This window comes from Cyrtonyx montezumae, unplaced genomic scaffold (genome assembly GCF_038088225.1).
Source record: "Cyrtonyx montezumae isolate F1298 unplaced genomic scaffold, pur_monq_1.0 scaffold_3, whole genome shotgun sequence".
Taxonomy (NCBI): domain Eukaryota; kingdom Metazoa; phylum Chordata; class Aves; order Galliformes; family Odontophoridae; genus Cyrtonyx; species Cyrtonyx montezumae.
Window position 1 is genome coordinate 86946980 of NW_027072034.1, and position 16519 is coordinate 86963498.

A 16519-nucleotide genomic window follows, 5' to 3' on the forward strand; every position below is an offset into this window, starting at 1 on the left:
AAGATACTGTCCAACAAAAAGCAGTTGGTAAAGGGAGATTAGGAGGCAGTGATAAGCCAAGATAGTGGCATGTGTGATAGCAGAAAAAACATGGGCTTGGTCAGGATATCAGGGCTGGCACAAGCAAGGCTGATGTGGCAAGATCTGGCTGTGCCCTATAAATCTAGCCCCAGCCTCAGCATTGTGCATTGCCCCAGACTGAGGTACTGAGTACTCCGTTGGAAGGAAAAAGCCATGAAGGGACAGATCTGTGCTGCAGTCCTGGCCATTTTTCTCCTAGTGCTTGGAGGCACGAAGGCAATTCCTCTGGTAGGAAAAATTGGAGGGGTTGGGTAATTCAGGGTATATGGAAACTGTTAGCAGAACTGTGAAAGGACCATGAGAGGGATGAGGCGATCAAAAGACTAAGAGCATCCTGGCTACAACTGTGGTGGATCCTAGAACTTGGAGCACTTGGGGGACCTTATTCCTTGTGCTCTCCACCAGGTCCTGATGGTTCCTACTTCTAGTCATGACAGGACTACAGCTATAGGCTGTTTCAGGGCTCAAATGGCACTAACTGGAACCAAGCTGAAGATGGTGGTTTGAACAATGGGGTGAGTGTGGAGGGAGTGGTGTGAGTCAAACCATGGAGGAAGGGACAGATCCTGTCTCTGAAAGCCAGGGTGATAAAACCTGTAGGGTCAGAAACAAAAGGTTGATTGAGCCAGGGAAGAAGATGAATTCCAGAAGGATCTAACATCAGTGGTCCAAGAAGATGCTCAGAAAAAAAGCTTAAGCACTCACAAATATCTCTTTTCTTTCTCTCTTTCTCTCTCTCCACTTTCTCTGCTTCTAGAATGGCTTTGGACCCCGTGTCATCTATGTGAGTATTGCGACAGACCACAGCTTCCATTGCAATTGGAACTAACAGGCAGTTGAACTTTTCCTGTGCTCTCAAGGTTGGGTATGGGGGAAGGGCCTACACACCTTCTTTGCCTAAATGTCTCCACACAGACAGAACTCCCCACATGGCCTGAGCTCCTTCCTCTGTCTCGGTCTCAGGGTCCAGGACAATCTGGGGTGGGGTAGGGACTGTACAAAGAGGTTAGATGTTGTGGCAGTATCAATGTCGAATTCTCATAACACCTTGTTCTCTCAATTTCTCAGGAACCTCAGGGTTCCCTAGGGGTGAGTATTTTCACACTCAAGCAGCCCTTCTCTCCTTACCACCCCTCACAAACAGCTCCTGGATTGTCTCTGCTTTGCCCTATATGGGACAAAGTGAACCAGGAGCTCCTGGGCAACCCCACTACAGCTGTGTTTTTCTTGCAGATCCCTGGTGGCCTTGATGGGAATGGTATTGGTGAGCAGCGCTATGATAATGTGGTAAGTACTGTGGCACTCTCTGGTGTAAATGAGGATGAGTCTGTTTGTAGAAGCCCAAGGAGTACCCATTCTGTCTTCTGCGTGTGGTAATGATTGACCCTTAATTTGTTGGACGTTTATCATTGTCAGATGTCTCATTAAATGTAAATTCATTCCTTCCTCTTGGTCCAGAGCTATGAGTACTAGACCACTCCTCAAGAAAAGAGTAGTTCTTTCTTCACCGTTGAATTTCCAAGCCAGCTTGTTCTATTTGCCTTTCTGCTCTTCACTGTGCATTTTCAGGAAGTTTGTCTCTTCATTTTTGTACACATATCATGCAGTGGGTGCTTCTGGCTTCAATGGAAGCTGTCTGTCTCATTCTTGAGATCCTGGAAGATGCTAGGAAATTGAATTTGGTGTAAAATGGAGGAGACAAGTGTACAAGTCAAGGCCTTTAACACTGAATGCATAGTAGGAATGGTGTAGCAGTGAGATGTAGGGCAAACTCCAAAACAATGGAACATGAGGAAAGAAGAGGAAGGAGCACTATGAGATACTGCAGACTCAAAAATACATGAAGATGAGGACACAACTAGACAACTGCTCAAAGCGGAGCACTTAGGGAACACTATAAAAAGAGAATGAAAAGATGGGAAGAATTGAGATTAAAGGGGAACACATTATCATGTCTCAGGTGCATGATTATTGTATTGGAAGGTGTGGAATATCTTGTAGCAATGGCATATATGGATGGGAATGCAGGTTTTAGGGTATCAGATGTTGTCATATCCTTCTCTTTCTATCCCAGATTTGTTCTGTGCTCCTTTTTGTCCATTTCAGTATAGATAAGATAGGAAAACTGCTCTACTATTGCTATTACATCCCATATATTTCAGTGGAGAGTTGTTACATAATGCCCAGTTGATCTCTCAGGGCAGATGCTGTATATCTGGAAAAGACCATATCCACCAAGATTTGAGTTTGACTATTTACTCACTTTTTGGTTTGCACTTTCAGTTACTCCTTTCCTGCCTCCTCTGCATACACAGAACCACTAGCACTCACAAATATTTCTCTCTCTCTTTCTGTCTCTCTCTCCCTTCTCTACCTGTAGAATGGATTCGAACCCCCTTTCGTCTATGTGAGTATTGCAACTGAAAACAATGCAAAAGAAACTAACAGACAGTTGCCCTTTCCCTGTGCTCCAAAAGTTGGGTATGGGGGAAGAAAACCATGAGTATCCCAGCCCTGAAGAGTCAGCCTTGGCCTGAGCTCTGTCTGCCGCCACAGTCTGGACTGGGTTTGGGAAAGAATTGATGGACTTTCAGGAAAATCTTCTGTGTTGGTCCAACTCTTGTCCACTAGGCCTTCCCTTCTTCCCCTAAGTGTCTCCACACAGATAGAACTTCCCACATGACCTGAACTCCTTCCTCTGTGGGGAGGTGGGGAGCAGGGTAGGGACTGTACAAAGAGGTTAGATGTTGTGGCAGTATCAATGTCGAATTCTCATAACACCTTGTTCTCTCAATTTCTCAGGAACCTCAGGGTTCCCTAGGGGTGAGTATTTTCACACTCAAGCAGCCCTTCTCTCCTTACCACCCCTCACAAACAGCTCCTGGATTGTCTCTGCTTTGCCCTACATGGGACAAAGTGAACCAGGAGCTCCTGGGCAACCCCACTACAGCTGTGTTTTTCTTGCAGATCCCTGGCGGCCTTGGAGGGAATGTGATCGGTGATCAAGGCTTCAACGGTAATGGGGTGTTTATGTCAATCTTTGTCTATTTAAGGTGGCAGGAAACTGCTATCACTGTTAAATAAAATGGTGTGTCTTTGAAGGGAAAGTACTGGAGTTTGAAGCAGGGAATTATATCTACACTAGTATTCTACCTCCATCATCTCCATGGTCTCTGCTAAATTATTTATTTTGTTAAGTTCTTATTTACCATTTAGTTTCAGACTCTCCCAGGATCATTCCCTCCTCAGTGCAGGAAAAAAAAGTAAAAATCTATTGGCTGGCCCCAAGTCACTCTATAATGCATCATGACTGCAAGGTACCCCAAGGTTCTGCAAGGGGATCATCTTCCTGAGCTCATTCATTTTTTGGAATGAGGGGGTGATCATGCTGCAGCTGGACTACCCAATTTAACTAAGAGTTTTAGCTGTACATGGTATTTTCAGCACTGACACTACTGTTTCTCCCTTACAGGACAGCTCTGAGGCACCAGTCCCCTATGTAAGTAAAATAAATAAATAAATAAATAAGTTTAATTGAACTTTATCACAAAGGGTACTGGAAGGAAATTGACGCTTTCCAAGGATTTGGAGGAGCGTAGAAAATCGTAATTACTTCCAGCCCAGGCCAGCAGCTCCTGGCCTTGACTGTCTCTGAAGCGTAAGACAAGAGTGGGTTAGAGAGAAAGAAAATTACAGAATCACAGAGCTGTGTTTATTCAAATATTTGAATATCACTGATTTTTTTAATCCTCTTCCTTGAATTATAGGATTCCTGAATATTTTCCATCTGATTTCAATCTATAATCCTAAATCTACCCTGATGATGAAGAATTTTGCTTAGGAATGCAGAGATCCTATGTCCTTTCCCTGGTGCAATGCAAATAAACCTGAATCTTATACTACTTTGTCTTGGACTTTTTCTTTTTTCTTATGTGTGTGAGAGAGACTTTTTCATACATTGATCCTTCTCCAGTGAAACAAGGAGACTTCTATAGACTTATTAGGCCTCATAGCTTGAGCAAACAGGTAACTTTAGGAAAGGAAGACAGAGCCCATAGAAATGCATGGTCCATTGAATACAAGTGAAGAAGTAGAGCTTCCCTTTGCAACTAGGTGTGGGGGTGGTCCTTTGAAGATAAGAAGGAAGTAAGTGTTGCTGTTGGAATACAATGCAACCCCCTAAAAATTTCCAGGGATATCACCAGATGGGCACAGACACCATCCCAACATTCTAGGATGTAATCAATTTCCTGGAAATGTAATGAATATGTATACACTACGCCTATAAATGTGTAGTTGCTGCTTCACTTGGTGTGCATGTGAGCAATCCCCATGCACCCAGCACTGCAATAAAAGGAATACCTGCTTGACATAACCCATTGGCATGTCAAGTTCATAGAATCATAGAATCACCAAGGTTGGTAAAGATCTAAAAGATCATCCAGTCCAACCATTCACTTATCACAACATCCAAACGTTCCTTGGACACCTCCAGGGTCGGTGACTCCACTCTCTGGGCAGTCCATTCCAGTACCTGACCACCCTTTCAGAGAAGTAGTATTTCCTAATGTTCAGCCTGAAGCTCCCTTGGCAGTTTGAAGCCATTCCCTCTAGTCCTATCACTAATTACATGAAAGAAGAGGCAGACCCCCAGCTCACTACAACCTCCCTTCAGGAAGTTATAGAGAGCAATAAAGTCTCCCCTGAGCCTCCTCTTCTCCAGGCTGAACATTCCCGGCTCCTTCAGCCTCTCCCCATAAGGCCTGTGCTCCAGACTCCTCACCAGCCTTGCTGCCCTTTTTTGAACACGTTCCAGGGCCTCAATGTCTTTCCTGCAGTGAGGAGGCCCAAAACTGAACACAGTACTGGAGGTGCGGCCTCACCAGTGCTGAGTACAAGGGGAAAATTACTTCTCTGTTCCTGCTGGCAACACTGTTTCTGGTGCAAGCCAGGATGCCGCTGGCCTTCTTGGCCACCTGGGCACACTGTCAGCTCATGTTCAGCCAAGCATCAACCAATACCCCCAGGTCCATTTCCACTACACAGTCTTCCAGCCATTCTGCCCCAAGCCTGTAGCATCGCCTGGGGTTGTTGTGTTCAAAGAGCAGGACGCGGCATTTGGTCTTGTTGAACCTCATCCCATTGACTTCAGCCCAGCTCTCCAGCCTGTCCAGATCCTTCTGTAGGGCCTCGCTACCCCCAGGCAGATTGACACTTTCAGCCAATTTGGTATCATCTACAAACTTACTGGGGGTGCACTCGATGCCCTCATACAGGTCATCAATAAAGATATTGAAGAGGACAGGGACCAGCACTGACCCCTGGGGAACACCACTTATGGCCAGTCACCAGCTAGATTTAACTCCATTCATCACCACTCTCTGGGCCCGGCCCTCCTGCCAGCTCCTTACCCAGCAAGGAGTGTACCTGTCCAAGCCACAGGCTGCCAGCTTCTGCAGGATAGTACTGTGGGAGATTGTCAAAGGCTTTGCTGAAGTCTACGTAGACTACATCAACAGCCTTTCCCTCATCCACCAGATGGGCCACTAGATCATAGAAGGAGATCAGGTTGGTCAAGCAGGACCTGCCCTTCGTGAACCCATGCTGGCTAAGCCTGAACCCCCTATCGTCCTGCACACATGCCTCCTGATCTCCCTCAAGACAATCTGCTCCATAACCTCCTCTGGCAATGAGGTCAGGCTAACAGGCATGTAGTTCCCTGGATCCTCCTTTTAATTGTTTATTTATTCATTCATTCATTCATTTCTTTATTTGTGCATCAGTGGAAGACACTGTGTGGCCACAGATTTTATCTAAAGCAGGTCACACGTGTGTGGACAAACAGAAACTCACAAAAAGTCTTGGAAATACTCTATGTTTTGAGATCTTCATAGAAGCATTCACCAATCCCTTGGACCTCATTCTGAGTCACATACATAAGAACACACAGAGCAGAGAACTGCAGCCAGGTGCATTCTGACTCATTCATTTACCTTGGTTGTCCCACAAAGTCACTGGTAGGACCTGCATTACCCAGTAGCACACTCAGAAGATTATGGATAGCACAGAATTCAATTCTGTTGTACTTTCACCTCTATAAGAAGCATTCACAGGATTCCAGAGACACCAGGAAAAGAATGGAGCATTTGAAATCCTGAAAAACTTTCATCTATCAACCTGGTCTAAAAAACAATGTTACAGCACAAAACTTCACTCTGAAGGCCTTTGACACGTCGGAGAAGTACTTGAAAGTTCACTTGGGTGCTAGAAGACAGTTTCTAGGCAACAAAATCAGTCTCTTCAAGTCCCAACAGCCTACCAGAAAGATACTGCAGGCCAAGGGTCTTACTGAAAGCACATTGCAGGTTCAGGACAAATGGAAATGTACAGAAAATTTCAGGACTCTGCTGCACTTCAAGATCCCTCAGAAGCATTTGCTGCTTCTTTGGACTCTACACTGGTACATTCATATGTTGATAGATTAGTGATTAGGATTTGGTCCTCTAGAGCACAGAGGTGTGCTCAGGTGCAGTTAGATATACCTACCAAGACCTTGCTGGTTCCTCTGGATGCCACTCAAAAGCACTGGGAGGATAGCAGTCTTTGGCTCTGTTTTGGGAAATTCTGGATTTTCTGGAGACACCAGTGATCCTCTGAGCTCCTATTGCAATTAGGCAATGTGGCAGTAAGATGAGCTGCACAGATGTGGACTTGAGGAAGCTCTAGAGTCCTCTGACAAGCTTCTAATGTGTATGCAGCCCTTGACTTAGGGTACTTGGAGCTTTTTTGCAGCTATCCCCAGAGTACAAAGGGTCAAGTATTCCTATTGTTTGTGCTCAGAAGAGGCCAAGGCCCAGAGCATAAGCAACAGAGACAACAGTTGCAGAAGCTCACTTAGAATGGTGCCTTTTCCTAGATCTTCTTGTGGAGTCCAGGTTAATACTGGTTTAACGCTAAGATTAGTGAAGGCATGTTCAGCCCGCCGGCCGCAGTCATCCCAGCACGGCTGGCAGTGCTGACCATCCCTCTCCAAGCTGTAAAGGAGGCGGTTCTTCCCCGCGGAGGAGTCCCGGGCGCGCGTCCATCTTGACGCACTGGCTATACACAGGGCTGTGAACAGCGAAGAACATAGTCACACTTTTGTTTTGATAAAAGAAATTGAAAATAGAATCACAGAAACACAGAATCCTTGAGAGTTGGAAGTGACTTCGAAAGGTCATCTAGTCCAACTCCTCTGCAATGTGCAGGGACATCCACAGCTTGATCAAGTGCTCAAAGTCCCATCTAGCATGGTCTTGAAATTCCCCACGGACAGGGCTTCCACCACCTCTCTGAGCAACCTGTGACAGTGCCTTACCATGTTACCTGTAAAAGACTTTCTCCTTACACTGACGCCAAGAACATCTGTGCATTAACCTGACACACCAACAAGTTGTGTCAAGCACACATTACTTTTTGGCAGCATTGGGTACATAGGGGATAGCTCCGCCCAATATACGCATCTTGGCTTATTTGCAGATTATTAGTTGTACTCATACATACTCATATATATATATACATATATATACATATATGTATATATTCTGAAATTTCATGCATATACTAAATATTTACTTGAACTCATTAACATTTTCTTAGAACTGATTAATAGAATACCCTCCCACTTAGAGCATGCACAGTCACCCTCGAGTTTCTTCACAGTGGTCACCTGGGGGCCAAGGGGGGAAGGTTGATAGTATTCATTGCTCCTAAATTTTTGACCCCAATCTCAGGAGCATGCTCAGTTACGGTGTTCACCTCCTCTCTGGAAGTGATTTTTCTGGTATTTCTTGACAGGGCCCATTTGTCTTCAGTTTGATTTTGTTTTCCTTGCTTATCTTTAACATAGTACATATGTTTCTTCCAGATACTGATGCTTGCAATATTTGAGGTCTTCATTCCATCAGTACCCAAACTAAATCTTCTCCCTTCTTTATGTTTGAAACCATTTTCCCTTGTTTTGTCACCAAAGACCCTAGTAATGAGTCTGTGCCCTTCCTTCTTCTCTTTAGATGCCAAAAGACTTTCCTCAGGTCTCCCTGGACACTTCTCCAGGCTGAACAGCCCCAGCTTTCTCAGGCTGTCCTTGCAGGAGAAGTGTTCTATTCCTTGGACCATTTTTTGGGGATGTCCTCTGAATGTGTTCACACAGGCCCGTGTCTTTCCCATACTGAGGACTCCACATCTGGATGCAATACTACAGGTGAAGCCTCACTAGCACAGAACAGAGGAGCAGCATCACCTCCCTCAGTCTGTTGGACACGATTCTTTTGATGCATACAAGGATACAGTTCACTTTCTGGGTTGCAAGAGCACATGGCTGGCTCATGAACAGCTCCCCATCCACCAGTACACCCAGGTCCTTTTTGTCAGGACTTTGCTCAGTCCTTTCATCCCCCAGCTTATAGTAATAGTGGGGATTGTCACAGCCTAGGTGCAAGAAACTGCACTTGGATTTGCTGCACTTCATGAGGTTCTCCTGAACCCTCTGCTCAGCCAGTCTAGGCCTCTCTGGATTTCAAGCTGTACCTTTGAGCATGTCAACTGCTCCCCACAACTTGAAGTTTCTACACTGATTTAAAAAAAATCATCAATTTACATTTGATGACATTTACCATGTCTCTTCATCACCAAACTTTCATAATCCTTATCTTAGTAAAATAAAATATCCTTTGATTCACAATCATACCTTATTCACATCATTGCTTTTTGTCAGTACACATATTCAAAGATGAAGTACAGAAGGAGTGAATTTTCATCAAAAAATCTCTGGTGAACACCTTAAGAACTTTCTAAGAAATATTTAAGACTAAAATATTTTGTTATATATTAACTATACTGTATATTTTGTGAGAGTTGCTCCAAAAGTAGTGTCTCATGTTTTATTATGGTGGCCCATAACATCAGAGATTCACATTCATGGTATGGCAGTAGAGACTGAATCTGCCCAACAGTTTTCCTTTACATTTTGTTTCTATGTGACTGAGGGCAGTGGAGGGGAAGTCTGACAAAATGGCATCTGACATGAAGTAGATATGAAACAAAACTGAAACCTAACCCTAAACCTTAACAATAATCTAATTCAAGGTAATGCTTAGCCTAAATAGTAGCACTAACCCTAACCATAACCCAAAGCCAAGCTCTTACCCTAATTGTACACCTCAACAAACCCTAATGCTAAATACAACCCTAAATCCCTTACAATAAATTTAACTCTAACCCTAGTTAGCCATGTCCAATCAAAATTCTTACATATTGTAAAAGGAAATAAAGTAGCTACAGTACATAGGAAAAACAGACTGGGTAAAACAGTCTGATATATTCCTGCTTTTGTCAAAAGCAAGCTCGTATGTGGGACTGCTTTTGCTCAAGGGTCTGGGCGCACTTGATACGTAATGCAGGAAGATAGGGATGTACAGAGTGTACCTCAAGGGGATTTCATACTGGATGAGAACAGTTAATGACTTGAACTGTGTGTTAGCTGCCACATAATACTGCATATTCTCACTACTGTTGCAGTAGCAATCAGACTGAAGATGAATGAATTCTGATGGAACCAGAATTGACTTCAGCATGGACCAATCAAGCATAATGCATTATTCCTTCTGCCTTGAAGGACTGTTGTGAAAGACAGAGCCCAAAGCCATAGACTAAAGAAGTTCCACAGTCAATTTAGAGAGATGGCCCATAGATAATGGGAATAATATTCGTGTGTATATTTTAAAAGGCAGGAAAGATGATGCACTGGAAAATATGGGATATCGACATTATGTAAATTACATGGAATAAGGAGTAGATATTTTCCTGCTTTCAACTGCGACAGTGTTGATTTTCTTCATGGTGTCTGGTATGTTGCGTAGTTTTGGCCTTGGGAGAAAATCAGTGCTGATAGCACATAAATGTTTTGGTTGCTGCTGTGCAGTAAGTGCTGGCCCCAGGGTCAACCTTGGCTGCTTGGTGTTGAGGGGCCACTGTAGCAGAAGGGCAAGGCAGGGTGGAGTTAGGACGTGCAGCTACAGTTCAGAGACGATTTAGGCATTGATAGGCAGGTAGTGAACAGTTACATTAGAGTTAATTATTATAGTTAAAACAAACATTGGTTGGGTTTTTTTTTCTTTTTTTCTTTTTTTTCCCATCTTTTCTATCTTCTCTTTCTGTCTTAGTAAATAGTTTTTTCTTCAGTTCACAAGTTGTTTTCATTTCCTCTTTCTCACAGTTTTGTCCCCCTTCCCAATTGAGGGGGATGCAGAAAGAATGGCTTAGTAGCACTTAGCTGCCTGCCAGATAAAACAGTAATCAACTTTTACCCAGCACTAATATCAATCCAAAATACAACCCTTACCTTACAACCCTAATTTTAAACCTTAAAACAAAAACTAACCCTAAAATAACTTGTTGCTTTGTTTTCTTGTTTGCTTCCCTGCGATGTTTTTTATATTATCTAGGTCTGACAGGTATGATATGTGCAATAGTCCTGAAGAGATGCTTAACAAGTATCTTTACAAGGCTCCTGAATTCCAGTGGTGAGTGTGCACTAATATTGTGCCATATGTTTCAGTCCAGGCACTATATGGGGAAAAAAAGTTAACAGACTGAAGCAAAATAGAATTTCCAGGTTTTGAATATGAAATATTCTTAAATATAACGTTAGAGTTTACATGAAACAGGACATTTAACATCCATGCCCTCAAAACACTTCATTTTCTAATACTTTTAAGACTTTTTAACTTCAAATATGTCAGACTTACACAAAAACATTTAACTAAAATGCCCAAGTACTTCTGTAGAAATGCTGAAATAAAGTCAGTGAAACAGAAACAATATAGTAACTTTGGAGGGAAATAGTGTTTTCTGCATTTTGCAAAGTTTTCAGAGTATATGCATTATGAACATAGTATAGGTATCTTTTTCAAATTTGGTAGAATTTGAGAGGGATAAGGAGTTTTCATGTGCCATGTTTTATCTTAGACTTTCTTAATGGGCTGTTTTACCTGAAAATTCTCTTTAACTACAGAATAACGATATGGTTTCTTTTTCCATCAATGCCATCTACAGTGTAGTGTCCAAACATCAGAAATTTTCAAGTAGACTCTTATATATTTCTGAGATCATTCTTTTGCAAAAATATAAAATAGTTATCATTTATTTACATGCATTCGGATCATCATCAGCATTATTAATAATCACTATAAGATGAATGTGTTAAAAAATTGCTCATTATATGATGTTGTTAAATAAACTAATTACCAAGCAATATTGGAAGCATGAAAATATCATCTTATTTTGACTGCTATGCATTTTCTATTTGCCCTTACTGAGACACTGTAATTCATACTTGCCATGATACAGAATTTTGACTAAATGCTACAATGAATGAATGAATTATTTTATTTTTATTTTTATTTTTTCCAAGTAGTGGAAAACTTCTCTCCCTTTTTTTTCTTTCTTTTTGTTGTTTAAGTAATTTTACTTACCTGAATGAATACTGACTTAATCCAGTGGTCTTTTGTTACAAATGTAGGAAGCAGTCATGAATTGATAATGTGGTTCTGGGAAAATTGGTACTGGAAAATCAATGAGAAGAGCAGTAAGATTTTAGGTGTAATTCAGTCTCCTATGATTACAGTGACTGCAATCTCAACTACCACTAGTTTTCTTATTAACTTAGTCTAGTGCTTCACAGATGCATCATAAAATGCATCTATTTTTTGGACTATGTAAATTTGATGGAGCATATCCTAGCAGGCTTCAAATATAGTGTACTTTAAAAAAAATTCAAAACATAAAGATACAAAGCCTGTGCACACAAAGATCTGGAATTTCCTTTTATGAGCTACATAATTCGTTTTGTGCTTTATTGCCACTTAAGAAAATTCCATTAAGATTCAACACAGATAGGCTCTACAAACCTACATGTGTTGATGAAAAATACCGTTTCTATTCTGTTAAATAGAATATTCTTGTTTCCTTATATATTCAATGGGACTATTAAAACCCAATAGATTAAAATAAATAAAAGTTTAGTTTTTCTGATCTTATATTACTGACCTTTTCCCTTCCTACTCTTGGTGGAACTGTTTTAAGTAACTGCGTTAAGTAACTGTGTTAAGTGCAGAAACAAAAATATTTAGGGAAAAAAAATGAACATTTAATAGTCATGGAACAAATTACTCAGAAGTATTGTTCAGGTACAGTTTATATGCAGCATAACTAAATTGTTGATCAGTATGTAGATGTGGATAGTGTTGACTGGATACAGATAAGATTTGTTCCATAGCAACCTATGTAGTAACCTGCATACCAAATGCATGACTGGTCTAAACGTGACACAAAGCATTTTGCCCTCTGAAATAGTTTCCTTTGCTTACCCTTAAAGTTCTTAGCATCATTTACAGCAGGATACTTATGCTCTGAAATGGACCATATATAAAATATTTTTTTCCTTTTTCTTTTTTTAATTTGGTCCATAATGTAGAACTAAAAGGTCAAAGAGATTCCTTGATCTCTCAGACTCTCTTTCCATCATGTAATACATACTAGGTACAGACTTTTATCACATTATTCTCTTGTAAATGATTCAAAACTATCAAGATCTAATAACCTGTACTCTGGGAAAGTGTGAGTCCTTTTGAGCTAGTGGAAAAAAAAAAAACAGCAACAACAACAAAAAAACAGTATTTCTATTTTAAGGCAATGTTCTCACCTCCCTTCCCCTCCCCTCTCCAGAAGACTGTAACTAGTGTACAAATAGAGAACACAGACTTCACATTCTTTTTTATTTGCCTGTCAGATGCTCATCCCCTTCCAGTAGGTACCCCTTTGTTTCCATTGTTTATACTCACTTCATAATCTGGATTCAGAGCCTGTTGTTTTGCTCATCTAGAGCTACCTTTGTATCCTGGAAAGTCTATCGCTAGCCATCTCCTGCCACATACCTGCAAGAAAAGTTTGTTTAACTGGTTCTTCTTCTCATATCTTATTTTGCAAGGGTGTCTTATCCTTTATTCTCTCATCTCACTGGCAATTTATTTCCAATTGATGTTGACTTTTTTAGCACAGGAATCCCTACAAAGGGAAGCTTGAAAGTTAGATCCCAGGCACAGTTCTCACTGCTGTGCTTGACTCCTGCAGATTGTTATGTTTCCACAGGGAATCAGTAAAAGATGTAATGAGTCAACAGGTAAAGGAAGAAAAGCAGTAGGCATGAATAGCTCTCGCTCTGACATACAGAAAAAAAACCACTGCATCTGCTTTTCTGAGACTTGTTCCACTCACAAGAATACCATTGTTAATGAGGTGGAACAGCTTAGCTGGCTGGCTGCTTTTGCACTGAAAATGAGACAGGTTCTACTTCACTACTTTTTATTGCACTGAAATATAGGGTCTGTGAGCGCTGGAGGCCTGTCTTGGTGGGGTACAATGTTCATACTATTGAGGTTTGAGATCATCAAAACTGGGTAAAGCACTGCTGAGCACATATAGTTGCTGCAATGTCTGAACTCAAACCTCTAGGTCTAGATGCTCATAATCATTCTTTTTAGAAGACAGTGCTAGGAAGAACATATGTCGTTTTTCAGAATGTGGAAGTTGATCAAATGATAGAGATACATTTCTTACCCAAGAAAGGAAAAAAGAAAAACAGATGACAGGTTAATTTTGATGTTTTTGATTTTATTTTATTTTTTATAAGCAGCAGGGAGAAGCCAGCTCCTCCAAGGATCAAGTATCTCATACTATATACTATCTCTTTTCACTTACCTAGACAGAAAATATCTTAACAGCTGTTCCTAGTTTTCTTGAAGGAGAAAGTAACTAGTTCTACTGGCTACTTCTGACCTGCTGGAACAGGGTGCTGATTACCTGGAGCAAAAGAATGCTTTTTCTTTTCTCCCAACTACGTTTTAATCACTCTGTTGTTTCACATTGCAGCAGTATTGCCAGGTCACAGCCTGAACCAATGGTTGAGCACCAGGTAAGAAGGCATGGGTAACCCAGGGAGCTCAGGGGCAAGCAATGTACCTGAGTGACTGGAAGGGGTGAAGCCTAGATCCACCCTTCCTCATGCTCATTTAAGGAGTAGCATCTTTTTGGATAGATTGTTCTCCTCTTGAGTTGTCACTGGTTGTTAGAAGGAATGAGCCAATTTTCCTTATTTGTTACCTGCTTTTGCTCTATAGTGCCTGTATTCCATCAGAAGGCATGGTCCTTGCCTTCTTTTGCCATACATGCCTGTTGGTGCTCCAGTTAGTTCATCAGCTTGTGCTCAGAAGTAGAAGACTTTAAGTGATACAGTGGCTTATGTGCATGGAGATTTACAATTTTAAGTTATATCCTTGTTATTGCTATAATATAGATGAATGTATATGAATTAATTCTCCCTGCTGTGGTGTTCAAATATGTGGAAAAATCATTTAAAAAACCTTGGGGAAAAAGAAAAAAAGTGTGTGAAAGGGCTTCTGTAAGTTGTCATGTTTACTGCTCTGTTCTAGTGCAACAATAATAACCTAATGTTATCTACTTCAGGAAAAACAAAACAAACAAACAAACAAACAAAAACTAAAACAAGGTATTTCCTTTAACAAGATGTTATATTGGAGCTTCAGGTTCCTGACCAGAGCAAAATTATATGCAAGAAATCAAATGAGTCAGATTTAGGACCAAAGGTAGTTGCTGCCTCTGGCAGAGTAGCTTGGGGACAGGTATCTCTTGCTTGCTTTGACCTTTGCCAGCATGCTGTCTTCTTTGACTTCTTTGTTGTAGCTGAAGACCTGTCACCATTCTCAAGCTCTATTTAGAAAAATGCATTGAAATACGTGATCTCTGACACCCTCCACCACCCCTACCGCTATCATAACTAATCATAGGAGATGGCTATTCCTTATTTGTCTGTAACACTGGCTCCCCGTTTCCTCCATGCTCCTGTCCCTCCACTGGGATTGGTTTAAATTTAAGGCAGTTTAATATAAAGTTATATGCCAGTTGCAGGCATGCACTTGTATCTCAGTATCTCTACAATTCTTTATTCTGTTGTTATCAGTTAGAAAATGCCTACCTCTAAGTCTTCTGTGCTTCATGGATTTGTAGCTAATATCCATCTCATTTGCTTTTTTATTTTCCAAGCTTTTTCTCCTTCACATTCTAGTTATCTCCATCAGGTTATTCAATGGAAATAAAAATCTAAAACGACTGTGTAAGTTCCTTGGCTCAAATGAATTATATTCTAGCATATTTTGTGGTGAAGGGAGACATCTAGTGACTATTTTATATTATTTAAATAAAAAGGATAACTAAGAGAACAAAAACCTCTTCCAAATCCTTGAATTATCCTCTTAATGGTACATACAGCCTCATGTATTTTCCCCAAATCCACTGACAAAATAACTTCATCAGTTCTGTGAATGGAAAAACAGTGATAAACATCACTGGCTTCTAAGCTTCCAGAGCATCTTTTCTCCTTTCCCCTGGCATTGGATTCCACAATTACTAAATCCAGAAGAATGCTAGTACAGCCAGTCTAGGTTTACATCAATGGTAGCGAGGGCACAGTTTAGTACCTAAGTGCCAACACAAATATCTTCCTCATACTATTTTACTGAAGTGAACAATCTCCTTTGAAATATCTTAACTGCAAAGTTGTTCAATAAGTGTTATCTTCAATTGAACCATCACTTGCCTGATCAGGGAAGGGGTAGATGGCTCCTTTCAACAAAAATGCTGTAATCTTGAGATTATCTGCTTCCTCATTTAGGTGCCTAAGGGTGTTGATATCTAAGCTATTTACTTATATTTCTTTCCAATCAGTAGAGAGAAAGTACCTCCAGTGGCCTATCATTTTATCTTACAAACCAGAGAACTGACCTCTGAATGTCCCCAACAGGAGAAAGAGGTGCTAAGGGAGAGGAGCTGGCTTCAAGGTGCATGCTCATCCCAGGTGCATAAAACAAAGCAGGCAAATCTAATGCTGCTGGTTTCTCAGAAACCTCCTTTCTGTAGAGAATGATTGTCCTAAGTCACCCATGAATTAGACTACTGTGGCAAGCCAAGCTACTAAAAATGCCCTTTGCAAGTGAGTTCCCCTTTCCATACTTGCTGCTCAAAGATGGCACAATATGAAATGTAAACTCACCTTCAAGCATCCTACTGAATGTACAAAATCTTAGTGCATGGTACAGCTGAGCTTTTAGGGTGGTACACACTGTAGAAGCCCATGGAATACAAGAAGCAGAGTGTGAACCAACTAAAAGACAGGGTGAACCCTCCAGAGCAGTTATTCTTGAACAGTGTAGATGCACCTGTGACATGAGGTAGCTGGAGGCTTGGCCCAGAGGTCACAAATCCTTCTCTGGCACAGCTGATAAAGACGTAAACTTAACTCTGAGTTATCATGGCATTAAGTAGC

The 16519-nt window shown here is 41.2% G+C and overlaps 2 long non-coding RNA genes across 2 annotated transcripts; both read left to right on the top strand.

Annotated features, from left to right (window-relative positions):
* Positions 1–199: 199 nt before the first annotated feature.
* LOC136052284 (uncharacterized) lies at positions 200–2488 on the top strand. The gene is made up of 5 exons (XR_010622532.1): positions 200–309; positions 839–865; positions 1150–1170; positions 1315–1368; positions 2462–2488. It is a non-coding gene; the product is annotated as an uncharacterized LOC136052284 (long non-coding RNA).
* A 578-nt stretch (positions 2489–3066) lies between these two features.
* LOC136051534 (uncharacterized) lies at positions 3067–3983 on the top strand. The gene is made up of 3 exons (XR_010622474.1): positions 3067–3097; positions 3554–3580; positions 3849–3983. It is a non-coding gene; the product is annotated as an uncharacterized LOC136051534 (long non-coding RNA).
* Positions 3984–16519: the final 12536 nt, after the last annotated feature.